Raw genomic sequence first — 27,509 nt, forward strand, 5'->3', positions numbered from 1 at the left:
TAGATAGATAGATAGATAGATAGATAGATAGCTGGATGGATAGATAGATAGATAGATAGATAGATAGATAGATAGATAGATAGATAGATAGATAGATGGATGGATGGATAGATGCATAGATGTGTGTGTTTCTGCTTTACTAGACAAATGCGTTATCTAGCTTTATCTACTAACAGTAGATACAATTAGCAAACAATTAGCAGGATTATTATCCAGGCCTTAATTTCTCCTTTGAAAAAGAATGGAGCTCCTTAGAGAAGTAGTTGATTCCAGAGCACAGACAAACAAACAGATAAATTATATATCTAGACATTTTTAAGGATATGTCAAGAAGACACTGGAACCAACCAGAATCTCCCAGTGATCACAATGTGAACAGTTTGAAGAGTAACAATCATGGAATTAAATAATTGTTCATAAATTTGCTGATAAATAACATACAGCCCTCATATCCCTGCAGAAAGATCCTGAATTTAAAAGAATATGTAAATTACAAATATACTACTCTCTCAGCTTTAACTACAGAAGACTATCTTTGCAGTGAACAGCAGTAGTGACTGCAAACACTCATAGCCTCCCCAGGCCCTCATCATAAGTGCTACATGAGTTCTCAGCCTTAAAACATGACATTTATTCTGTGCTCTCCAATGCTTAGGGAACACTGTGAAAGAAAAGACTGGACAGCATGTGAGGGTAAAAAGATAGGAAGAATGGCTGTGAAATGTCATTTCCTTGGCAGGACACAGCCATTGTAACCACAAAGTCATACCAACTGCAGATGTCTTCCATGTACAAGAATAGGCCTATCAGCACCCAAAAGATAGAGCAAAGAAAGGCCCATGGACCCTAATCCTCACTGCTGTACTATTTGCTATTGAGAAATTTAGGGAACTGCGGAACCATTCCCTTTAGTTGTGTATTTATTGATGATCCCATCAGGTTCCAATGGATAGTTCCAATCCAGTAGTCACACAGATGGTTCAGGTTAAACTAAATGGGTCACAGAATAAAATCAAATCATGAATATATAATACTAGTAGCTATAGTTGGAATAAGAGGAAAAAAAGAAGGTATGGGGTAGAGAATGTTTGTATTATGTAATCAGAATATACTGTTTGCATATATATGTGTGTGTTATGTATATATGAAATTGTATGTATCAAAAAGCATGAATCAATTAACACAAGTGACTAATAAAATGGCTCTAGAATGAGAGAAATGAAAAATTACAACATGGCAAATACCATAATAATAATTGATACAGGCAAGACTTACCTGAGTTAAATCAGTAGGTCAAATTTTGAGAAAATGTTGAGGAAATTTTGAGGAATGATGGGGATTAACATAGTTACAAAATATTTCTTTACAATTTGTATCAATGTCAAAGAGAAAGGCTTTACCTGCAGGAGAGAAATTTGACATCAACTACCTAAACCAAATAATAGAGCAGCTTGTGCCCCTGTGGTGATGTGCTAGTAAAGGCACAGCAAATTTCTATATTGTGCTGGCAAATACTGTACAACTTCACACTAATTTTTGGGAAAAAACACTTCAAATTAAAAATACTGTTACAGAGTAATATAACCTCTCATTAAGAGTTTTACAGGTTACTGCTGGGCTTGTAACATGCCTTTAATCATAGCACAGAAGAAGCAGATCCAAGACAATTCTGTGAATTCAAGGTTAGCCTGGTCTACATAGTGAGTTTCAGGACAGCCAGAGTAAGACACTATTGAAAGAAAGAAAGAAAGAAAGAAAGAAAGAAAGAAAGAAAGAAAGAAAGAAAGAAAGAAAGATGGAAAGAAAAGAAGGACAAAAGAAAAGAAGGAAGGAAGGAAAAATGATTATGAAGTTCACAGTCACAAATGAAAGACTAAAGAGCTGCCACAAATTAGAGAGTAAAGGTAGAAGACAATATATAATAAGTATATGTGATATGGGGTCCCAGGGTAGAAAAAATGCACTTATGGGGTTCTGGAGTAGAAAAGGCCATTTGCCTGGAAGAAATAGCTTGGTTCTTCATGTGATAGCAATGCTCCTGCTTTGAATATCTGAATTATGCTGACACACGATGGTAACATAGAACACACTGAAGTAAAATCCCATTGAAATAATTTGTAACATTTTTGTACATTTAATATAAATCTACAATTATTTCAAATTTTGAAAGAAAAGGCTGGTTGAGGAGTGTGAGTGTGTGTGTGTGTGTGTGTGTGTGTTTGTGTGTGTGTGTGTGTGTGAGATTGTGCAAGCAGAGAAAAGAGAAAAAAATGATGTCACTTAGCAGAAATGTGTGGCAGTGACCATATTCACATGTCAGTACCAGCCAATATTCACAATAGTGAAGATTCCATGTTCTGGAAACACAAAACCAGGATGCGGTGGTTTGAATAAGAATGGTCCACTCACTGTATTAGCTAAAATCTTACCAAGTAATTTTGGATATCTAAGTAATGCTTTCATGCTTAAAAGCCTCTTCAAAAATGGGTTATTTGGGTATTTGTGCCTTCTTTTTTCTTTTATTCTTTCTACAAAATTTCCTTTTATCATCTTATTGCTACCCTAGCTAGTCCAGATGAAAAAAACCTGTCCCCAGGCCCCAATACAATACCTGTAATTATTTTTAACCCTTTAACCCTTTTTATCATGAGCAGTCATTTTGTAATAGTAGAGTTTGATCATACCATTTTGCTGCTAAATTATTCTATGTTAGATGATTGCACATTAGGAATTCAACTAGGCAAAGTAACAAGACAAAAAGTCATTTCAGACTATTAGAGAAATGATAATTATTTTCATTTCAGATAGGACAGAACATATTATTTATAATAATGGTATTTAAGAGTGGGTATAATTTTCTGGATTAAAAGAAGTGGCTCTGTGAAAATGGTGAAAAAAGTAGAGATAGCAAAGATGATACATTTGTGATGGAAGAGTCTTAATGCAGAATGATCTTACTTTTATTGTAAGGCAGTTGATGTCCTATGTGCTGACACATATCCTATTTTGCTCTATTACCCTAGATTGTGAAGAAAGGGCTCATCTTGGAAAGCGATTAAGAATGGAAAGCCTAGTTAAGGAGGTAGAGTGTGTGGAGGCAAGGTGCAAAGGGAGAACCTTCAGTGAGGAGAATATACAAGCAGGAGAACATATGCAAGTGGCTGAGCAAATTCTTTTGGGAAAGTATGTAGAGGGAAAAGAGTAAGCTGATTAAAAGGCATATGTGAGTGAAAGGGTAAATGCATGTGAGAGGCCAGCTACATAGGAGAACTTATGCAGGTGGGAAGACTAGTGAATAGACAGGTTTATGCAAATAAAAAGGAAAAGGCAGGTAGAAGGGCTTATAAACTGATGGGAAAGAAGGCCTAGGCAGGAGGAAGGCTTATGCAAATGAAAGACAGAGGCAGGTAGGAGGGTTTATCCAGGTGGGAGGGTTTTTGTAACTAAGAAGGGCCTATGCAGATGGGAAAGCACATGCAAGCTGGAGGTACAGAACTATGTAAGTAGGGAAGGCATGTGCAAGTGGGAGGGTATATAAAGCCCTAGTTGGTAATATTCCCAAACTGTCTGTAGCTTCTGAACAACATCCAGTTGATTCACAGTGACATAGCATTGAGAAACTCATCCATCCTCTCTTATTCATAAAATTTATCCACACAGTGGAGCTGCTGGTAAAGATGGGACTTCTAGTGGTCTACCAGGTCATATCTGGGTATTAGATCCCAACATAATCATCATAGTTGAAACTGCACCTGTAGCATGGCCCCTCACCCAAAACAATCAGTGGTATTAGAAGATGAGGCATGGGTGTTAGCTGGTGCTCTCAGGAAGCAGAAACAATGATGTAAACAACAGGGTGATATAATAAGCAGCCAAGGCATTTGAGAAGTATTGTACTTGTTTCCTGGGAGGCAGACTCTAAGATGAAGGTCAGCATGCAGCAACAAACCAAGTAACTGTTAGGTTAGTAGGGGAGAGGACAAAGATTAAGGATTGTAAAGAGCTAAGACAATTGATTTTAAGAAACCTTGAAATCAATCTAATTGATGTATCGACCATTCTGATGCTTTTCAGAGCCTTCCACATGCAAAGTGTGCTTCCCCCATCAGAGATCAAGGAATACACATTGGCAAAAGTCAGCAATATAGGAGTCATTTGGCAAAACTAAAAGAGAGCTTCACTGGCCATGCTCCTTGTTGACTACCATCTTACTATTTCTTGCACTGGCACAAGAAGAGAATGTCAAGTTAATGTTTCATCGCTGGGAAACACACTGTTGCTTCCCATCTGTGTTCCAAAGTCTGTGCAGCTAAGGTTTTTGTATCTCCCAGCTAGCTTTTCTGTTTTTGTTCATTGGTGCAGACTTCAGGCAGGAGAAGAAAGGTGTTATAAATTAACCTTTCAGTGCACAAATTGTGATTCCTTTTCTTCTGCTGTATTATTTAATATGATATGTAAAAGAAGAAGAAAGTGGAAGAAAAAGTGGAAGAGAAAGAGAGAAGGAGTGAAAGAAGTTGCAATTGTAGGCATACTCTGTATTATAAGTTCATACAGGACTCAGGGCCTGCCCTCAGACTGCTGAGCACCCAGAAGAGCCTCATAATCGTTCTCCCACCTCAGCCCATGGGTGAGCCCCCCACTAAACCCCACTGACTATCAGGGAAGACATCACCTGGAACTCTCAGGGCACAGGTCTTACTGCATATATTACACTACACACAATAATAGTAGGAGACTTCAACACCCTACTCTCACCAATGGACAGATCATGGAAGCAGAAACTGAACAGAGACACAGTGAAACTAGCAGAGGTTATGAACCCATTGGATTTAGCAGATATCTAAAGAACATTTCATCCTAATGAAAAACTCCTGAATTGGGGAAGCCCCTCACTCAAGTACTGGGAGAACTTGAACCCAAGAACTCACAGAGATCCAATCTTGCTGCAATCAGGCAAGAGGTTTATTAGGGGTGGGTGGAGAAAGGCCAGAGCTTTGGGGACAACACATATCTCACACAGGAGATAGAGGAGTCTACTCCGAACTCAATTATGGGGACATATTTATAGGGAAAATTACATAAGCAGTTAGCAACAGGCACATAGCAATTTCATTGGTTTATTCAAATTGGCACACTCTGTCTGCTTTTGGATATGATTCAACTTCAGATCACTCTGTTTTGGGGCACACTGACCTTCATACTAGTTTTTCTCAGGACTGCAGAGTCAGACCTTATAGAGACCAGGTAGTCTGTGATTTTTGTTCTCAGCCTTGAGACATACTTGTCCTCAAGAAAGGGTTAGTGCGGCTAGCTTAAAATTTTAACTCTTTCACTAAAACAAAAGAACATACCTTCTCAGCACCTCACTGTACCTTCTCCAGAATTAACCATATAGTCGGTAACAAAACAGGCCTCAACAGATATAAGAAGATGGAAATGTTCTTGTGTACCCTGTCAAGATCACCATGGACTAAGGCTAGTCTTTAATAACAACAAAAACAACAAAAAGTGCACATACACATGGAAACTAAACAATGCTCTACTCAATGATAACATGATCAAAGAAGAAATAAAGAAAGAAATTAAGGATTTTTTTTTAGCATTTAATGAAACTGAAGGCACAACATACCCAAACTTATGGGATGCAAATAAAGCAGTACTAAGAGGAAAACATTTACCTCTGAGAGCCTCCAAAAAGAAACTGGAGAGAGCATATACTAGCAGGTTGACAGCACAACTGAACGACTTAGAACAACAAAAAGCAGATACACCTAAGAGGAGTAGATGGGAGGAAATAATCAAACTCAGGGCAGAAATCAATCAAGTAGAAACAAAAAGAATTATACAAAAAAATCAACAAAAAGAGGAGCTGGTTCTTTGCGAAAATCAACAAGGTCAATAAAACCTTATTCAGACTAACTAGAGGGCACAGAGAGAGCTTATCCAAATTAACAAAATCAGAAATGAAAGGGGAGACATAACAACAGAAACTGAGGAAATTGAAGAAATCATCAGATCCTACTAGAAAAGCTCAACAAAACTGAAAAATCTAGAAGAAATGAAGAACTTTTTAGACAGTTATCAGGTAGCAAAGTTAAAATTGGGATCACATAATCTATCTAAACAGTCCCATAAAACCTAAAGAAATAAAACCAATCATCAAAAGCCTCCCAACCAAAAATAGCCTAGGACCAGATGGGTTCAGTGCAGAATTCTATCAGAATTTCATAGAATACCTAATAACAATACTCTCCAAAGTATTATACAAAATAGAAACAGAAGGAACACTACCCAACTCATTCTTCAAAGCCACAATTAAGCTTATACCTAAGCCATGCAAGGACCCTACAAAGAAAGATATTGAGACCAATTTCTCTCATGAACATCAATGCAAAAATACTAAATAAAATCCTTGCAAACTGAATCCAAGAACATATCAAAATGATCATTTACCATGATCACGTAGGCTTTATCCCAGGGATACAAGGATGGTTCATTATACGGAAATCCATCAATGTAATCCACCATATAAATAAACTGAGAGGAGAAAAATATCTTCACACTTGATGCTGAGAAACCATTTGACAAAATTTAACACCTCTTCATGTTAAAAGTCTTGTAAAAATCAGGAATTCAAGCTTCACACTTAAACATAGTAAAAGCAATATTAAAAAAGCAGTAGCCAGCATCAAAATAAATGGTGAGAAAATTCAAGTAATCCCACTAAAATCAGGGACTGAACAAGGCTGCCCACTTTCCCCCTTACCCAATCAATATAGTACTGGAAGTCCTGGCCAAAGCAATTAGATAGCAAGAGGAAGTCAAGGGGATTCACAATGGAAAGGAAAAAGTCAAAACACTATTTGCTGATGATGTGATAGTATACTTAATATCAAATTTCAATTTGATGACCCAAAATATTCAACCAGAGAAATTTTACAGCTGATAAACAACTTCAGTAAAGTGGCTGGATATAAAATAAACAAATCAGTATCCTTCTTCTACTCAAAGGAAAAACATGCTGAGAAAGGAATTAGAAAAATGACAGCTTTCACAATAATAACAAACAATATGAAATACCTTGTCATGACTCTAAATAAGCAAGTAAAGGACCTGTATGAAAAGAACATCAAATCTCTGAAGAAGGAAATTGAAGAAGATCTCAGAAGATGGAAAGATCTCCCATGCTCATGGATTGGCAGGATTAATATAGTAAAAATGGCCATTCTGCCAAAAGCAATATTACAGATTCAATGCAGTCCCATCAGTATTCTAACTCAGTTCTTCATAGAGTTAGAAAGAGCATTTTGCAAATTCATTTAGAATAACAAAAAGCCAAGGATAGCAAAAACTATTCTCAACAATAAAAGAATTTCCTGGGGAATCATTATCCCTGACCTCAAGCAATATTACAGATCAATTGTGATAAAAATTGCATGGTATTGGTACAGAGATCAGCAGTGAAATCAATGAAACAGAATTTCAGATTAAGAAATGAACCCTCATACCTATGGTCACTTGATCTTTGACAAGGGATCTAAAAACATTCAATAATAAAAAGGACAGCCTCTTCAACAAATGGTTTTGGTTCAAATGGCAGTCAGCATGCAGAAGAATGCACATAGATAAATTCTTAGCTCCTTGTTCCAAGCTCAAGTCCAAGTGGATCAAAGACCTCCACATAAAACCAGGTACACTGAAACTATTAGAAGAGAAAGTGGGGAAGAGCATAGGCACAGGGAAAAATTTTCTGAACAGAACAACAATGGCTTAAGCTGTAAGATGAAGAATCAACAAATGGGACCATGAAACTGCAATTTTCTGTAAGGCTACGGACACTGTCAAGAAGACAAAAGGGAAGCCAACACATTGGGAAAGGATATTTACCAATCCTACATCTGATAGAGGACTAATATCTAATATATACAAAGAACTCAAGAAGTTAGACTGCAGAGAATTAAATAATCCTATTTAAAATGGGGAAGAGAGCTAGACAAATAATTCTCAATGAGGAACATCAAATGCCTGAGAAGCACCTAAAGAAAGACTCAACATCCTTAGTCATCAGAGAAATGCAAATCAAAACAACCCTCAGATTCAACCTCACAACAATTAGAATGGGCTAAAATCAAAAGCTCTGGTGACAGCAGATGCTGGCAAGAATGTGGAGCAAAAACAAACACTCCTCCATTGTTATTGGGATTTGAAGATGGTACAATTCTGGAAATCAGTCTAGCAGTTCCTCATTAAAAAAATGGACATGATACTACCTTAAGACCCAGCTATTTCACTACTGGGCGTATACCCAAAATTTCTCCAACATTTAACAAGGACACATGTTTCACCATGCTCATAGCAGCCTTATTTATAATAAACAGAATCTGGAAAAACCCAGATGTTCTTCAACAGAGGAATGGATACAGAAATTGTGGTACATTTATACAGTGGAATACTACCCAGCTATTAGAAACAAGGACTTTATGAAATTTCTAGGCAAATGGATCGAGCTAGAAACTATCATCCTCAGGGAGATAACCTAGTCACAAAAGAACACTCATGGTATGCACTCACTGATAAGCGGATACTAGCCTCCCCCCCAAAGCTCTGAATACTCAAGAAATAGTTCACAGATCTTATGAATAGAAGGAAGGCCAGGATGTACATGTCTCATTTCCTTCTAGAAGGGAGAACAAACCACTCATGGGAGGAAATACAAGGTCAAATAGATGAGCAGGAATTGAAGAAAAGTCAATCAGAGACTGCCTTACCTGGGCTTCCATCCCATATCCCGACTCAAGCACTATTGCTGATGCCAAGAAGTGCTTACTGGCAGGAACCAGATCTGGATGTCTCTTCAGAGGCCCTGCTAAAGTCGTCCAGATACAGCTGATGATGATTGCAGTTAACCATCAGAGTGAACAAGGCCACCCCAATGAAGGAGCTAGAGAAAGGACTAAAAGAGCTGAAAGGCTTTGTAACCCCATGGGAAGAACAACATTATCAACCAACCAAACACTCCAGCGCTCCAAGTGAATAAAACACCAACTAATGAGTACACATGAACAGACCCATGGCCCTAGTTTTATATGTAGCAGAGGATAGCATTGTCTGGCATCAATGGGATAAGGCACCTTTGGTTTAGTAAATGCATGCTTTCCCAGTGTAGGGGAATGTCAAGGCACTGAGGTAGAGAGGGTGATTGTGAAAGAGAGCACCTTTATAGAAAAAAGTGAAGGTGGAAGGAGATGGGATCAGGGGGATGGAAATAACATTTGTATTGTAAATTCAGAGCATATTCTATAAAATAATTTTTTAAAAAATTTCTGACATTTTTATGATTGGGAGACTATTTTGAATTAGGAAAGAAAATGAATCAAACCAATTCCTATTGCTATGGAGAATAATACCATTGTGGGCAACTGGATTTTTTTTTTACAACTTTATTTGAAAAAACAAAGACAAATGTACAGATTTTAAGCATTTTTTGCATAAAAGTATACATTTTTGTCAGTACTAGGTTTTTTTTTTTAATGTTTGATAGTGTGATTAAGATCTTACTAGTTACAATGAGAACAAAGTACATGTAAAACAAGATGTAACCTGGAAATAGTCAAAGTTTTTTTTTTTTTTTTTTTTTTACAATGAGCAAACAGTACATGTAATACAGGGTGTAACCCGGAATTTGTCAATGTGTCAATTTCTTGGTGGGTAAGTATTGAGCAAAACTTATTTTGTTGTTTTGTTTTTTTTTTTTTTTTCTTGGACTTCACACAGTCTGTGAGTTATGTCTGGTGCAGTGCGAGCCTCTGGGGTTAGCATCCCACTATCATTGACTGCATATTATGTCTGTTCTTTTGTGATTGGGTTATCTCACTCAGGATGATATTCTCTAGATGCAGCCATTTTCTTAAGAATTTGGTTAAGTCATTGTTTCTGGGGGCTGAGTAGAATTCCATTGTGTAAATGTAACACAATTGTTGCATCCATTCATCTTCTGAAGGACATCTGGGTTTTTTTCCAGCTTCTGGCTATTATAAATAGAGCCGCTATGAACATTGTGGTACATATATCTTTGTTGTATATTGGAGTGTCTCTGGGGTATATGCCCAGAAGCAGAATAGCTGGATCTTCAGGTAGTGCTATGTCCAATTTTCTGAGGTATCGCCAGAGTGATTTCCAGAGTGGTTGTATCAGTTTACAACTCCACCAACAATGGAGAAGAGTTCCTCTTTGTCCACAACCTCCCCAGCATCTGTTGTCATCTGTGTTTTGGACCTTGGCCAATCTGACTGGTGTGAGGTGGAATCTCAGGGTTGTTTTGATTTGCATTTCCCTGATGGCTAAGGATGTTGAGCACTTCCTCAGGTGTATCTCAGCCATTCGATATTCCTCAATTGAGAATATTTTGTTTAGCTCTGTAAACCATTTCTCAATAGGGTTGTTTGATTCTCTGGTGTATAGCTTTTTGAGTTCTTTTTATGCCTTGGATATTAGGCCTCTATCTGATGTGGTGTTGGTAAAGATCTTTTCCTATTCTGTTGGCTGCCGTTTTGTTTTCTTGACAATATCCTTAGCCTTACAGAAACTTTGCAATCTCATTAAGTCCAATTGGTTAATCTTTGACCTTAGAGCTTGAGCCATTTGTGTTTTGTTCAGAAAATTTTCTCCTGTGCCAATGTGTTCTAAGGTCTTCCCTACTTTCTCATCTAATAGTTTCAGTGTATCTGGTTTAATGTGGAGATCTTTGATCCACTTACACTTGAACTTTGTACAAGGAGATAAGAAAAGGACTATTTTCATTCTTCTGCATGCTGAGTGCCAATTGGACCAGCACCATTTGTTAAATAGGCTGTCCTTTTTCCATTGAATGTTTATGGCTCCTTTCTCAAAAATCAGGTGGCCATATACATGAGGGCTCATTTCTGGATCTTCTATTCTATTCCATTGATCCACTTGCCTATTTCTGTACCAGTACCATGCAGTTTTCAGCACAATTGCCCTGTAATATAGCTTGAGGTCAGGAATAGTGATTCCTGCAGATGTTTTCTTGTTGTTGAGGATGGATTTCGCTATTCTAGGTCTTTGGTTGTTCCATATGAAATTGCACATTTATCTTTTTAACTCAATGAATAACTGTGTTGGAATTTTGATGGGGATTGCATTGAATCTGTAGATTGCTTTTGGTAGGATGGCCATTTTTAAAATGTTGATCCTTCTAATCCATGAGCATGGGAGATCTTTCCATTTTCTGAGATCTTCCTCACTTTCCTTCTTTAGAGGTTTGAAGTTCTTGTCATACATATCCTTCACTTGCTTATTTAGAGTCACACCAAGGTATTTCATAGTTTTGTGACTATTGTGAATGGTATATTTTCCCTTATTTCTTTCTCCATGTGTTTGTCCTTAGAATATAGGAAGGCTACTGATTTGTTTGAGTTAATTTTGTATCCAGCCACTTTGTTGAACTTGGTTTTCAGCTGTAGGAGCTCTCTGGTGGAATTTTTGGGGTCACTTAAGTACACTATCATGTCAACTGCAAAGAGTGATGTTTTTCCCTCTTCCTTTTCAATTTGTATCCCCTTGATCTCCTTTTTCTTTCTAATTGCTCCAGCCAGGACTTCCTGTACTATGTTGAATAGGTAGGGGGAGAGTGGGCAGCCTTGCCGAGTCCCTGATTTTAGTGGGATTGCTTCAAGTTTCCCACTGTTAAGTTTGATGTTGGCTGTTGGTTTGCTGTATATTGCTTTTATTATCTTTAGGTATGGACCTTGGATTCCTGTTCTTTCCAGGACTTAAAACATGAAGGGGTGTTGAATTTTGTCAAATGCTTTCTCAGCACTCCCTTGCATCCTCTCAGATCACCATGGTTTACCGCTGGTCTTTCACAACAACAAAGACAACAAAAAGCCCACACACACATGGAAACTAGACAATGCTAGTTTAATGTTAAATGATATTTAACATTAGCTGTTAAATGATATCATTTAGCTGTTAAATGATAGCTGGGTCAAAGAAGAAATAAAGAAAGAAATTAAGGATTTTCTAGAATTCAATGAAAATGAAAACACAACTTACCCAAACCTATGGGTTACAATGAAAGCAGTACTGAGAGGAAAACTCATAGCCCTAAGTGCTTCCAAAAAGAAACTGGAGAGAGCATACATCAGCAACTTGACAGCACAGCTAAAAGCCCTAGAACAAAAGGAAGCAGATATACCCAAGAAGAGTAGATGGCAAGAAATACTCAAAATTAGGGCAGAAATAGACCAAATAGAAACAAAAATAACCATTGAAAAAATCAACAAAGCCAAGAGTTGGTTCTTTGAGAAAATCAATAAGATTGATAAACCCCTAGCCAGACTAACTAGAGGGCAAAGAGAGAGTATACAAATTAACAAAATCAGAAAGGAAAGTGGAGACATAACAACTAAAACTGAGGAAATTCAAGAAATCATCAGATCCTACTACAAAAACTTATACTCCACAAAGTTGGAAAATCTGGAGGAAATGGATGAATTTCTAGACAAATAGAAGATCCTAAATTTAAACCAGGACCAAGTAAACCATCTAAATAATCCCATAACACCTAAAGAAATAGAAGAAGTCATCAAAATCCTCGCAACCAAGTGAAGCCCAGGTCCAGACAGGTTCAGTGCAAAATTTTATCAGACATTTATTGCGGACATACCACCAATACTCTCCCAACTATTCCACAAGATAGAATCAGATGGAATACTACCTAACTAATTTTTTGAGGCTACAATAACCCTCATTCCTAAACCACACAAAGACCCTACAAGGAAAGAGAACTTCAGACCAATCTCACTTATGAACATTGATGCAAAAATACTCAACAAAATCCTTGCAAACCGAATCCAAGAACACATCAAAACAATCATTCACCATGACCAAGTAGGCTTCATCCCTGGGATGCAGGGATGGTTTAATATAAGGAAATCCATCAATGTAATCCACCATATAAACAAACTCAAATAACAAAATCACATGGTCATATCACTAGATGCTGGATTGTTTCTTACAATTAAGGGAAGCAGTATGAGAGAATGATGGGATGACAGAGAATGAGACAGAATGAAAAGGAAGTAGTAGCCCTTATGATTATTTCATATACAAATCTTACCAGCATTTCCAGCAGCAGAGTTCTAAAAATGTTTGCATCAATGACAGTAAATTGAAAATAAGTGTTAATTTAGATTTTTAGGGTTATTATCTTGCAGCATTATATTCTTGTGGATAATTCCATTCCATCTATTGTTTGCAAGGTCACTATAAAATCAGCCTGAGTACTTAAGGTGAAGTTTTACTATTAAGAATTATGTTGGAACCGTGGCATAAATCAATACTGTCCCAGGAATACTAAAACACATGGCACTTTTGACATATGTATAAAAATATCTTTCCTTTAAGACAATCATCAGAAACCACCTTTCAGATAATTTCCATTGTGAAGTCCTATAAAAAGAGAAATGTTTATTGGACATTCTTCACCAACATGGTGTCCTACTTAGAGAGTAGTGGGGAGCTTTATTCCTTTTCTACAAACTGTGTTGGGAACAAAAATTCTAGAACAATTGTAAGAGAAGGAAACCTCTGTCAAGTGACTACAATTTACCACCAGAGGTTCTAATAGTGCCATTCCACAACCCTCTCAACTGAGGTAATTGTCATATAACCTCTTTATTAGCTGGCTATAATCATGGACACTATGAAGGACTGCCTAAGATCCTTCTTCAGAATAGAAAAAACTAATTGCCTAACCTGTTGAGAATGGCAAATTGTAGCTCTCCCTTAGACATTTTTATGGATTGCCTTGGGTGAAAAAAATAAAAGCCCTCATGCAAGACCTAACCAGGGCAGCCATAGCATCTAAAGTCTGAACAATTCAAGTACAAAGGCTTTGCTACTTGCTACCCCCAAACTAGATTTCTCCTACAGACCAATAAAGGACTCTGTTGGAAGCAGAAGTTTAAGCTTTCCCTATTCAGATGTTGCTGTCACCTCCTTTCCTCCAGTATTGATCCTAAAAAGAAAGTCCAATAAACAAGGTAGCAGATTACTGAGGGCTTCCTGCTAGAATTGCAAATGACCAACTCAAGTGGGGGTGAGGTTGCAGGAATAAGAAAGATCCTGGAGGGGCTGGAGAGATGTCTCAGTGGTTAAGAGCGCCAACTGTTCTTCCAGAGGTCCTGAGTTCAACTCCCAGCAACTGTATGGTGGCTCACAACCATCTGTAATGGGATCTGATTCTCTCTTCTGGTGTGACTGAAGACAGCTACAGTGTACTCATATATAATAAATAAATAAAAAGAATGGTCATGGGTGACAGAGATACAGAAGGTTCATAAAGAAGCAATTAAAGACAAAAAAAAAATCAAGACAACTCCCTAAGAAAGATTCCTTGCTGTTCTCTGGCCTTATTCAGTTTTCACAGCTCTCACCTCTGTTCAAAATATAGGCCATGTTACTGCCTATAGGCTTTTGGACAACAAGCCTCTTCTATAACTTTTAATATTGACATTGACAACACACCAGCAATTGAGCACTAGGCTGGAGAGGATGAGCAGTGGCACTTGGATAGCAACCTTATTAGATCATATTCTCATATTTCATTTCCACAGAACTAGAAGCATTGCCAGCCACAAGATGACTTCCCAGTGTACTAACTACACCAGGCTGAAAACCTGCTCAAAATCTATTACAGGGAAATGAAAAGAAGCCTCGGATTCTGTCAGCCTTTTTTTTTTTTCTGGAAAAACTATGATTTAGTAAAAGAACTTCTGAAAGTGATTAAAGCATCAACTAACAAAACATTTTAAATGATTACAGAAATGGATGGTACTTTCTTAAAAATAACATCGATTATTTTTTGAAGAAAAAGACATTTAGAAAAAAAAGCCTTTAGGTTATATCAAACTTCCAAGTGCCTTTTTGGTCTTTAAATATCAATGGCCTAGAGAAGAAAGCCTCTCTCTATTTATACCTTACTCATCTGTGTTAATTATTACAGCAGGCTGAACAAACTCATCCCAAATGCTCAATAGTATTATTAGTAGAGGCAGCCCTTATTTTAAAAGCTCTAACTTTTCTCCCAAGTAGTTATGCCTGATTGCAGGATTAAAAAAGCATTCTTCAATGCATGTCATATAAAATCCACAATAAATGTGAACTACATTTCATACGTGCGTGCAGATATGGACAATATATTTATAAAGCATGAGACTGGAATCAAATAATAGTTGTGCCCTTTCTTTTAAATTTTATTTAATTACTTATTTTGAAACTTGTTTATTTATATTTATTTATTTATTTATTTATTTATTTATGAAGTCAGTCAAAGAATATATAAATAACAACCAATACCAAATTTTCATGGATACCATAATTATGCAGGATTCATTCACATGTTTGGTTAATTTCTAAAGGTACAGATGTATTTCAGAAGTGGATTTTCAGAGATGCTTAAAAATTGCCATCTTTAAAGGAAAACTGTTGGCTAAGTGAACAGATTTATGGTTCAAATTTAGTAAGCCATGACTTAAGCTCTAATGTTCTCTGTTACTCCTAGAATAGTTGCATTCAATAGTATTCTAAGTTCACCTTATGCCTACACCTTTGTGGAAAGACCTGTCAGCTACATGCATTCCAATAACTGGGTGGTGGGAAGAAATCATGTAAAATGTTAATAATAAAAGAGATAAAGTGTACTGTCAGAACTTGTTTCTCCATTCTTTATCTTGTACTCAGAAATGAAAGGGAAGAAAGAATAGGTATATGTCAAAATAACATATACAAGGTTATCCACCAGAAGGCACAAGTATTATATAGATCATGGAACCACTTTTGTTTTATGCCCAACATAAGAGGATGCAATTGGATGCATTGTGAATGGAAAAGAGTCAAACTTAATACTTGTCTGGCTGAGAGTAAATGGAATAAAGCGATAAACTTATAGGTTGTAATATAGATCTAGCAGTTGTGTCTAGTCACCCCTATAGTCACTTATTTTCTGCATTTTGGTCAGTTGTAGATTTTTGTAATAGTCCCTATCTGCTGCACAAAGAAGTTTCTTTAATGAGGGGAGAGAAATATACATACGTATGGGTATAAAGATGAGTATTTACATGTAATTAGAAATTATACTGGTTTAGGAAAATGGCAGCGATAGGCTCTCTTCTAAGATCTATGACATCATGAGCCATAGGCAGCTGTGTAGGTTTACAGTACAGGAATTCCCTTCTAGTCATCAGGCCTTAGTTAGATAGCTGTTGGTTAGCTTCAAACTATTCGTGCCACTGTGGTAGTGTTAAGGATCAAGGAACATCTTGAAAGAGAAGGTAGGAAGATTGTGAAAGACAGAGAACCAAGACACTTGCTGCTGGATAGTGTTTTCTAGACATGACTGGGATGCTGCACATATGGATCCTCAATAGTATGGTTACCTAAACAAGACCTTCTTCATGACAACACTAGCCCACAGGAGATAAGGGAAAATTTACAAGTGTCCGTCACTAAATAAAGAATAAAAGGCAATTGATGGCTTCTAGAGAGGAAAAAAAATCAGTCTTTTTCATGACTTGCCTATGAAAAATTATCCAACCCCAAGTTGTAAGCCCTAAACACACATACATAAGTGTAGCTCTATAGACTCACAAGTGTGTGTGTGTGTGTGTGTGTGTCTGTGTGTGTCTGTGTCTATGTGTAACAATAAAAATTACCAAAGAAGTGGTATAAATTTGAAAGATAGAGTATTGGGAGAACACAGGAGTAACTGAAGGGAAACAAGAAGGTGTGAAAATTGTGTAAATTTCATACATGAAATTCTCAAAAAATCTAAATAAAAAAAAAACAGGAATGAAAGCATATGGTCAATGAAAAAAATTCACCAGCATACTGTTGAAAGAAAAATACTAATATAGGTGACCATAAAGTAGAAAATATATTCTTTGACAAATTAACAAGAAGAAAATAAATCAGGAAATCCACCCATTTTTACAATGCAGTTTTGCTTTTTTCCTTTCTATCAAAAGTTAGAAGTATATTGTTCTCAGCAATACCACTGCCCCACAAAAGCTTGCCAAGTGTAGCCAAAAAATGGATGCATACATACCTTTGATGACAAAGAGATTTCAAGCTTGCTGTGATGGTGTACAACTTTAATCCCAGAACAGGGGAAGCAGGTGGATCTCTGAGAATTTGAGGCCAACCTGGTCTGTATAATGAGTTACAGAATAACAAAAGAGATATTGTGATGCCTATTCTTGGTCATCAACTTGACTATATCTGGAATGAACCAAAATTCAGAAATGGAGAGTACACCTGTGAGAGATTTTCTACTTAGTTTTCAGTGGGTAAATTCTCTTCTATTCTGGGCTTTTGAGGTAGGAAGGCACATACCTTTAATTCAGATCTTGACGTGGAAAAACCCACCTTTAATAGGGGTCACACCTTCTGCTGGAAACCTATATAAGGACATGGAAGAAGGAAGGTTTTGCTCTTTGCCTGTTTGCCCTCACCTTGCTAGAATATTTATTCCTTCATTGCAATTGGAGCCCATTTCTTTAAGAACCCAGCACATACAGAAGATCAGCTGAGACAATCAGCCTTGTGCAACTGAGAAATTACTAGATTCTTAGACTTTTCACAACTAGCCACTGTTGAGTTATTTGGACTGCATGCAGTATGTAAGTCATTCCAATAAATTCACTTTATATCATCTATAACTATATCATATAGTAAGTTTTATTCCATAAGTTTTGTGACCTTAGAGAACTCTAAAGGTATCCTGTCTCAAAAGAAGTTTTCAATAAAAATAAAAAATTAAGAGCATAATTGTAATGAAGAATTTAGCTGAATATAAACCTGTGTGTTTTTAATCTCAATCAGATTTATAAAATCATCCATAGCATAGAAACTTTATATTAATATACTAAGTGAACGACTCAACATGTAAATGTGTGCCTCCATTATTAAAAATGCTCATATGTTCTTGAAATGTTTCCTAATTTTATCTTGGCAAGAAGCTGTTGATAGAATTAAATCTGCAAAACTCCTTATTCTAAGATGCCATTCCTTTAAAATAAAGAGTAGAAAGATTTACTTTACACCTCCCCTACTTCTTCAGTAAAAGTCTCTTGTAGTACAATTTACATACCATAAATTTTACCCAGTTTTTTTTTTTTTTTTATTTACACAAGTTAATGATAGTATCCAGAGTGGAGCAACTATCTTCACAGTCTACGTTTCTAATTTCATCATCAATCTATGGTCCATTTGCAGTTTTTCCCCACCCCTATAGCAATAATCTGTATTTGTCTATATTAGGTTTGTTTCTTTTTTCTGAACATTTTATCTAAATGAAGCCACATAGTATGAGGTCCTTTCTGACTTTATTCTACACAATGTGGAGAATGATCTTCATGTTTCAAATGAGTGAGTTTTATGTAGATAGCAAAATTGAAAGAACAAGTAGCATGTAGCAGATAGAGAGAAATAGCCAAACATCATCTAATCAAGTGCTTACAGTATCCAGCAGTTGTAACTACAGTGGTCTGATTAAGAGAAATAAAACAAAAGAAACATCATCAAAGTAGGGCTTACAATATCCCTTCAGAAATCAATTGGTGAAGAAGCAGCCATGCTAGAGTTCTCAATTAAGAGACTCTCCATGAATAAGCTGCCAGCTTCCTGTTCCCACTGCAAGCATTTTTAAGCCATGGGATAAACAGTAATAACCTGTGTTGGAGATAGCTGTGTCCTCCTTCAGGTAGTGTTATATCCAAAATTATTTCCAGGTGGTTGTTCCAGCTTGCAATCTCAGAGGAATGTTCTTCTTTCTTTCTCCACATCCTCGCCAGCATCTGCTGTCATCTGAATTTTTGATCTTAGCCATTCTGGCTAGTGTGAGGTAGAATCTCAGGGTTGTTTTGTTTTGCATTTCTCTGATGACTAGGGATGTTGAGCATTTCTTTAGGAGCTTCTTGGCCATTTGATATTTCTCCATTGAGAATTATTTGTTTAGCTCTGTCCCCCCACCCACATTTTTAATAGGGTTATGTGGTTCTGTGGAGTCCAACTTCTAAAGTTCTTTGTATATATTAGATATTAGCCCTCGATTAGATAGATGTAGGATTGGTGAAGATCTTTTCCCAATCTGTTTGTCACTGTTTTGTTCAATTGACAGTGTCCTTTGCCTTACAGAAGCTTTGCAATTTCATGAGGTCCCGTGTGTTGATTCTTCATGTTAGTATATAAGTCATTGGTGTTCTGTTCAGGAAGTTTTTCCCAGTACCAATGTGTTTAATGTTCTTCCCTAATTTCTTTGTCATCTGATTTTGTATGAAGGTCCTTGATTTACTTGAACTTGAGCTGTGTAAAAGGAGATAAGAATGGATCAAATTGCATTGTTTTACATGCTGTCTTCCATTTAAACCAGCACCATTTGTTAAAGATGATGCTGTCTTTTATCCAGTGAATATTTTTAGCTCCCTTGTAAAAGATCAAGTGACCATAGGAGTGTAGGTTCAGTTACAGATCTTCAATTCTATTGCACTGATCTACCTTCTTGTCTCTGTAGCAATACCATGCAGTGTATTTTTTTTTAAATCATGATTGATGTATAATCCAGTTTGAGGTCAGGAATGGTGATTCCCCTAGATGTTTTGTTCTTGAGAATAGTTTAGATATACTGGGTTCTTTGTTATTAAAGAATTTGCAAATTACCCTTTCTAACTCTATGAAGACATTGGAAATTTGATGGGAATTGCATTGATGAGGAAAGAATCTGTAGATTGCTTTCCACAATATGGCCAATTTTACTATATTAATTCTGCCAATCCATGAGACTGGGAGATATTTCCATCTTCTGAGATCTTTGATTTCTTCCTTCAGAGTCTTGAAGTTTTTGTCATACAGATCTTTCACTTGCTTAGTTAGAGTCAAATTAATGTATTTTGTATTATTTGTGACTATTGTGAAGGGTACTATTTTCCTAATTTTTTCTCACCCTGTTAACCCCTTGAATAGAGTAAGGATATTGGTTTGTTTGCATTAATTTTATATCCAGTCACTTTGCTAAAGTTGTTTATCAGCTCTTGGAGTTCTCTGGTGGGATTTTTGGGATCACTTATCATATCATCAGCAGAGTGCTATTTTGACTTCTTCCTTTCCAATTTAAATCCCATTGACTTCCTTTTATTTTCTAATTGTTTTTGAAAGGACTTCTGGTACTATAGTGACTGAAGAGGTAGACAATGGGCATCCTTGTTCACTCCCTGATTTTAGTGGGATTGCTTTAAGTTTCTCTCTATTTAGTTTGATATTGGCTACTGGCTTTTAGTATGTTTAAGTATGGGCCCTGAATTCCTGATCTTTCCAAGACTTTTACCATGAAGTGGTGTTGTATTTTTTCAAATCCTTTCTCAGCATCTAATGAGATGATCATGCGGTTTTCTTCTTTGAGTTTGTTTATAGTGGATTGCATTGGTGGATTTCTGTATATTGAAGCATGCATGAATCCCTGGGTTGAAGCCTACTTGATCATGATGGATGATAATTTTGATGTGTTCTTGGATTTAGGTTGTGGGAATTTTATTGAGCATTTTGTATTGATATTCATAAGGGAAATGGGTCTGAAGTTTTCTGTCTTTGTTGGGTCTTTGTGTAGTTAAGGTTTAAGGGTAATTGTGGCTTCATTGAAGGAATTGTGTGGTGTTCCTTCTGATTTTACTTTGTGGAAAATTTTATAGACTAATGGTATTATGTCTTCTATGGCTGTGAGAATTCAGCACTAAACCCCTCTGGTCCTGGGCTTCTGTTGGTTGCAAGGCTTTTGATGACTGCTTTTATTTCTTTATGGGTTATAGGACTGTTTATATGGTTTATCTGATCCTGATTTAACTTTGGTACTTGGTATCTGTCTAGAAAAATGTCCACTTCATTCAGATTTTCCAATATTATTGAGTATAGACTTTTGTAGTAGGATCTGATGATTTATTTTGAACTTCTTCAGTTTCTGTTGTTATGTCTCCCTTTTCATTTCTGATTTTGCTCATTTGAATACTGTCTCTGTGCCCTGTGGTTTGTGTAGCTAAGGGTTTATCTATCTTGCTGATTTTCTCAAAGACTAAGCTCTTGAGTTTGTTTATTCTTTGTATACTTCTTTTTGTTTCTACTCACATGAGTTCGATTATTTCCTGCCTTCTACACCTCTTGGGTGCATTTGCTTCTTTTTGTTCTAGAGCTTTTAGGTGTGCTGCCAAGCTGCTAGTATATGCTCTATAGAGTTTCTTTTTGGTGGTACTCTGAGCTATGTGTTTTCCTTTTAACATTGCTTTCATTCTGTCCCATAAGTTTGGTGTGTTGTGCCTTAATTTTTACTAAAATCAAAAAGTCTTTAAATTCTTTATTTACTTCTACCTTGACCAAGTTATTATTATTGAGTAGAGCATTGTTCAGCTTCCTTGTGTATGTGGGCTTTCTGTCATTTTGTTGCCAATGAAAAGAGTATTAGTCTATGTTGATCTGATTGGATGCATGGGATCATTTCCATTTCTTTTATCTGTTGAAGCATGTTTTATTACAAAATATATCATCTATTTTGGAGAAAGTACCATGAGGTACTGAGAAGAAGGTCTATTCTTTTGTTTAAGATGAAATGTTCTATAGATATCTGTTAGATCCATTTGGTTAATAACTTCTGTTAGTTTTACCGTGTCTCTGTTTAGATTCTGTTTCCGAGATCTGTTCTTTGATCAGAATGTGGTATTGAAGTCTTCCACTATTATTATGTATGATGCTATTTGTGCTTTGAACTTTAGTAAAGTTTCTTTTATAAATGTTGGCACCCTTGCATTTGGATCATAGATGTTCAGAATTGAGAGTTCTTCTGGGTAGATTTTTCCTTTGGTGAATAAGAAGTGTCCTTTCTTATATCTATCTTTATAATTTTTGTTTGAAAGTCCATTTTACTTGATATTAGAAGGACTACTCCAGCTTGTTTCATGGGACCATTTGCTTGGAAATTTTTTTCCAAGCCTTTCACTTGGAGGTAGAGTCTTTCTTTGTCACTGAGCTATGTTTCCTATATTCTGCCAAATGCTGAGTCCTGTGTACATATCCAGTCTGTTAGTCTATATCTTTTTATTGATGTGAAAAGATATTAAGCCATAGAGATTGTTGCTTCCTGTTATTTTGTTGTTAGAGGGGGAATTAGGTTTTATTGGCTGTTCTCTTTTGGATTTGCTAAAAGACAATTCCTTTTTTTAAAATTTGGTGTATTTTCCTTCAATATGTTGGAGTATTTCCTCTATTATCTTTTGTACTACTAGATTTGTGGAAATATGTTGTACAAATTTGGTTTGTCCTGAAATATCTTGGTTTCTTTTTTTATCTGTTCTTCTTTTTTAAACTTTATTTTAAAAAACAAAAAAAAGAAAAAATTTAAACATTTTTGCGTAAATGTATACAAATACAATTGCGTCAGTACTTGACTTTTTTTTTTTAAGGTTTGATACTCTGCATTAAGGTCTTACTAGTTACAATGAGCAAAAAATACATGTAAAACAGGGTGTAACCTGGAATTAGTCAATGTTTTCTTGGTGTGTAAGGATTAAGTATCACAGCTTTTTTTGTTTTGTTTTGTTATTTTTCTTTTCTTTTCTTTTCTTTTTTTCTTGAACTACACAAAGTCTGTGAGTTGTTTCTGGGGCAGTCCGAGCCTCTGGGGTTAGCATCCCACTATCTGTGACTGCATATTATGTCTGTTCTTTTATGACTGGGTTATCTCACTCAGGATGATATTCTCTAGATGCAACCATTTTCTTAAGAGTTTGGTTAAGTCATTGTTTCTGATGGCTGAGTAGCACACCATTGTGTAAATGTACCACAATTTTTGTATCCATTCATCTACTGAAGGACATCTGAGTTCTTTCAAGGTTCTGGCTATAATAAATAGAGCTGCTATGAACATTGTGGTGCATGTATCTTTTTTGTATATTGGAGTGTCTCTGGGGTATATGCCCAGAAGCAGAATAGCTGGATCTTCAGGGAGTACTATGTCCAATTTTCTGAGGTATCACCAGACTGATTTCCAGAGTGGTTGTATCAGTTTACAACCCCACCAACAGTGGAGAAGTGTGCCTCTTTGTCCACAACCTCGCCAGCATCAGCTGTCATCTGAGTTTTGGATCTTGGTCAATCTGACTGGTGTGAGGTGGAATCTCAGGGTTGTTTTGATTTGCATTTCCCTGATGGCTAAGGATGTTGAGCACTTCCTTAGATCTTTCTCAGCCATTCCATATTCCTCAATTGAGAAAATTTTGTTTTGCTCTGTACCCCAATTTTTAATAGGGTTGTTTGATTCTCTGGTGTCTAGCTTTTGCATTTTTGTATACCTTAGATATTAAGTCTCTATCTGATATGGAGTTGGTAAAAATATTTTCCCATTCTGTTGGCTGCCGTTTTGTTTTGTTTTTTTTTTTTTTTTTTTTTGACAATGTCCTTAGTCTTACAGAAACTTTGCAATTTCATTGAGTCCCATTTGTTAATCTTTGACCTAAGAGCTTGAGCCATTTGTGTTTTGTTCAGAAAATTTTCTCCTGTGCCTATGTGTTCTAAGGTTTTCCCTACTTTCTCATCTAATAGTTTCAGTGTATGTGGTTTAATGTGGAGATCTTTGATCTACTTACACTTGAGCTTTGTACAAAGAGATAAGAAAGGATCTATTTTCATTCTTTTGCATGCTGAGTGCAAGTTGGACCAGTACCATTTGTTGAATAGGCTGTCCTTTTTCCAATGAATGTTTATAGCTCCCTTGTCAGAAATCAGGTGACCATATAAGTGAGGGCTCATCTTCATCTTCTATTCTATTCCATTGACCCAGGAGCCTATTTCTGTACCAGTACCATGCAGTTTTCAGCACAATTGCCTTGTAGTATAGCTTGAGGTCAGGGATAGTGATTCCCGCAGATGTTTTTTTTTTTTTTTTTTTTTTTTTTTTTTTTTTGTTGTTGTTGTTGTTGAGGATGGATTTTGCTATTCTAGGTCTTCTGTTATTCCATATGAAATTGCACATTGATCTTTCCAACTCAATGAAGAACTGGGTTGGAATTTTGATGAGGATTGCATTGAATCTGTAGATTGCTTTTGGTAGGATGGCCATTTTTAAAATGTTGATCCTTCCAATCCATGAGCATGGGAGATCTTTTAATTTTCTGAGATCTTCCTCACTTTCCTTCTTTAGAGGTTTGAAGTTCTTGTCATACATCTCCTTCACTTGCTTATTTAGAGTCACACCAAGGTATTTCCTAGTTTTTGTGACTATTGTGAAGGGTACCTTTTCCCTAATTTCTTTATCCACAAATTTGTCCTTAGAATATAGGAAGGATACTGATTTGTTTGAGTTAATTTTGTATCCAGCCACTTTGCTTAACTTGTTTATCAGCTGTAGGAGTTTTCTGGTGAAATTTGTGGGGTCACTTAAGTACACTATCATGTCATCTGCAAAGAGTGGTGTTTTCACTTCTTCCTTTCCGATTTGTATCCCCTTGATCTCCTTTTGCTATCTAATTGCTCCAGCCAGGACTTCCAGTACCATCTTGAATAGGTAGGTGGAGAGTGGGCAGCCTTGTCCAGTCACTGATTTTAGTGGGATTGCTTCAAGTTTCCTACTATTTCCCCACCATTTGTCAACATGGAGCCTCTTCTTTTTCTCCCCAAGAAGACTCAGTTCTACATTGATGTGATTGATGTCCCTCAGCAGAGTTCCCCTAGGGCCCTTCACAATAAATGTGTGCTCCTTCAGAGTGATTTCTACAATATCGTCTGATTGCTGAGAATGGGATTCTTTTATGTTCATGTGCATCTTTATCTTAAGGAAATTTTCTTCTCTAATTTTGTTGAAGATATTCACTGTATCTTCAATTTGGGTAATCTTTGCTCTGTTCTATACCTATTTTCCTTAGGTTTTGTCTTCTCATTTTCTCCTGGATTTCCTGGATGCTTTGGCTTAGGAACTTTCTGCATTTTGCATTTTCTATGACTATTGTGTCAGTGTTTTCTTTGGTTTCTTCTGTCTGAGGTTCTCTCTTATATCTCTTATATTCTGTTAGTGATACCTTTATATATGGCTCCTGATTTTTTTTTTTTTAGATTTTTCTATCTTGTGTGTTGTCTCATTTTGTGATGTCTTTATTTTTTTTATTTCCATTTTTAGATCATGGATTTTTTTTTTTAATTCCTTCACCCGTTTGCTTGTATTTTCCTGCAATTTTAAAGGGATTTTTGTGGTTGTTCTTTAAGGGCTTCTATATGTTTACCTGTGTTCTTTTGTATTTATTTAAGAAAGTTATTTATGTCCTTCTTAAAGTCCTCTATCATCATCATGAGAAATGATTTTAAATCCAAATCTTGCTTTTCCAGTGGGTTGGGGTATCCAAGACTTGCTATAGTGGGCAAACTGAGTTCTGATGATCACAAATAGCCTTCTTTTCCGTTGCTTAAGTTCTTAGGCTTCCTGCTCACCACCTAGTTATCTCTGTTGTTAGTTGGTTTTGATGTTTCTGACTGGAGCTTGTCTCTCCTGTGGGTCTGTGCGTTCTTGATCTTAGGAGTGAGAGCATTCCTGGGAGACCTGCTCTCTCTGTGCTGGATTTGGATTTGTTTAGTTTTTGTCGGGAAGACCTGTCTGTTTTAGAGTCAGGTTTTGAAGTCTACCACTATTAGTATGGGACATTCAATGTGCGATTTAAATTCTAATAAAGTTTCTTTGTACAAACATGGGTAACCGTGCATTCAGGGCATCAATTCAAAAAATTTTACATGTAATCTTGTTGGATTTTTTTTTTTTGATGAGTATGTATTATCCTTCTCTGTCTTTGTTTATTAATTTTTATTTGAGGACTGTTTTAGAATTGCTTTACTAGCTCGTATCCCAGAAGAAAGTGCAGTCTGTAGATGAAGGAAGTAAAAAATTATCTACCCCCTGTGTAGAAACAATGGCTCAGTGGCCCACCCTGACTTGGCCTAAGGGACTTTCTTGAGTAAATAATTCTCAGGAGAATCATAAAATGTGCTGACTCATAGCCATCTGACACTCTAGAGAGTCCCAGTTAGGGTCCTGCTCACTAACCAATAGATTTAAAGGTCAATATGCTTAGCCAATGAATTTAAATTATAACCTAGCTGATGTAACCTTTACTCTTAAAGAGTATAAAAACTGTTGGTAACAGCCGTTCAGGATCACCCCTCCTCTGGATGTAGGCCACCCCAGTGCACTGGACAAATAAACTTCTTGCTTTTGCATCAATTACCGATCTCTCATCTCATTCATGGTACCCTCAAATAGATAAGACTCAATTTGGGTCTTATAGAGACTCTGACAAAGGAGCAGGGAACAGTCACAACTGCTTTCTGAGGAGCCCCTGTCGCTGAGATTGCCAAAATGCTTTGGAGTTTATAACTGAATCTAAGAAAGTCCAAAATAGATTTGAGACTGTAAAGACAGAAGCTATAGCAAGGGGGATTCAGTACCAATGCATTAATAAAAAAGACAACCAGAGTTAGTGGAAGGGAATCTTCCTGTCTTTGTGTTTCCCATGGAGCTAATATTTTATGAAAATAATCAGTTGACACATAAGCAAGTGTTGACCCTGTACAATCCCTATGAGTTTGCCTTAAAGTTCAAAGTTTTGTGTACGACTCCAGAGTATGTTGTTGATGCTGCTGGTGCAGTGAAGCCACAGTACTGTGTGAACATTGTGATTCATCATAGAGATGTTTGATCTTGTCACTATGGTGCGATAATCAATTCTGTATCCAGGTTTCCGAACAAAGCCATAGGAAGTCCTTAGGAAGGAAAGAGGTTATTGCTGCTTTTCTCCCGTCTGCAAAAGAACAACAAAAGGAAGAAGAGAAGAAGAGAGAATAAGGAAACACTTAACTGAAAGTGTATTTTTTTTTTTTTTTTTTTTTTTTTTTTTTTTTTTTTTGAGCAGTCATGTCAACCTGAAAACAGAGAAGTTTTTTCAGGACTTAGTTTGCTAACTGTCTTTCTGGGAGTGGTCTTCTCACAATGGCTATCCTAAGAACATGAGCAATGTTTAAAACTGACTTCTGATATAAATTTATCCTAAAATATGAATGTGGACTGCCTTTTATCTCTTTCACTCTATTAACACACTACAAATTAGGGAGTGATTTTAAATAACGGCAAATATATAATAATATATTTTCAATTATTCTATAATTTTATTTGAAGGAATGTAGCACTTTGTGTTACAGATAACAAAGATACTTCTGAGTAATACCTAGGAGATAATTTAAGACATTCTTTTAAAATCTATTCCTGTTGTGCAAATAACTTTAATTCAATGTTCTTGTTCTTTTAATTTCAAACTCACTTTAATAAAGGGTCATGGGTCCTTCAAAGTTTAAGATCTAAATGAGCAACTGACCAGCTTGAAAATAAAATAGAATCATCTGACAGAAGGACC

General features: G+C 36.4%; 1 pseudogene across 1 annotated transcript; it reads left to right on the top strand.

Moving 5' to 3' along the window:
- Positions 1-1,626: 1,626 nt before the first annotated feature.
- On the top strand, positions 1,627-27,101 carry LOC308415828 (motile sperm domain-containing protein 1-like; annotated as a pseudogene). Its single transcript has 3 exons — positions 1,627-1,682; positions 26,567-26,964; positions 27,012-27,101. The product of its transcript is annotated as a motile sperm domain-containing protein 1-like (transcript).
- The last annotated feature ends 408 nt before the right edge of the window (positions 27,102-27,509 follow it).

This window comes from Micromys minutus (assembly GCF_963924665.1).
Source record: "Micromys minutus genome assembly, chromosome: X".
Taxonomy (NCBI): Eukaryota; Metazoa; Chordata; class Mammalia; order Rodentia; family Muridae; genus Micromys; species Micromys minutus.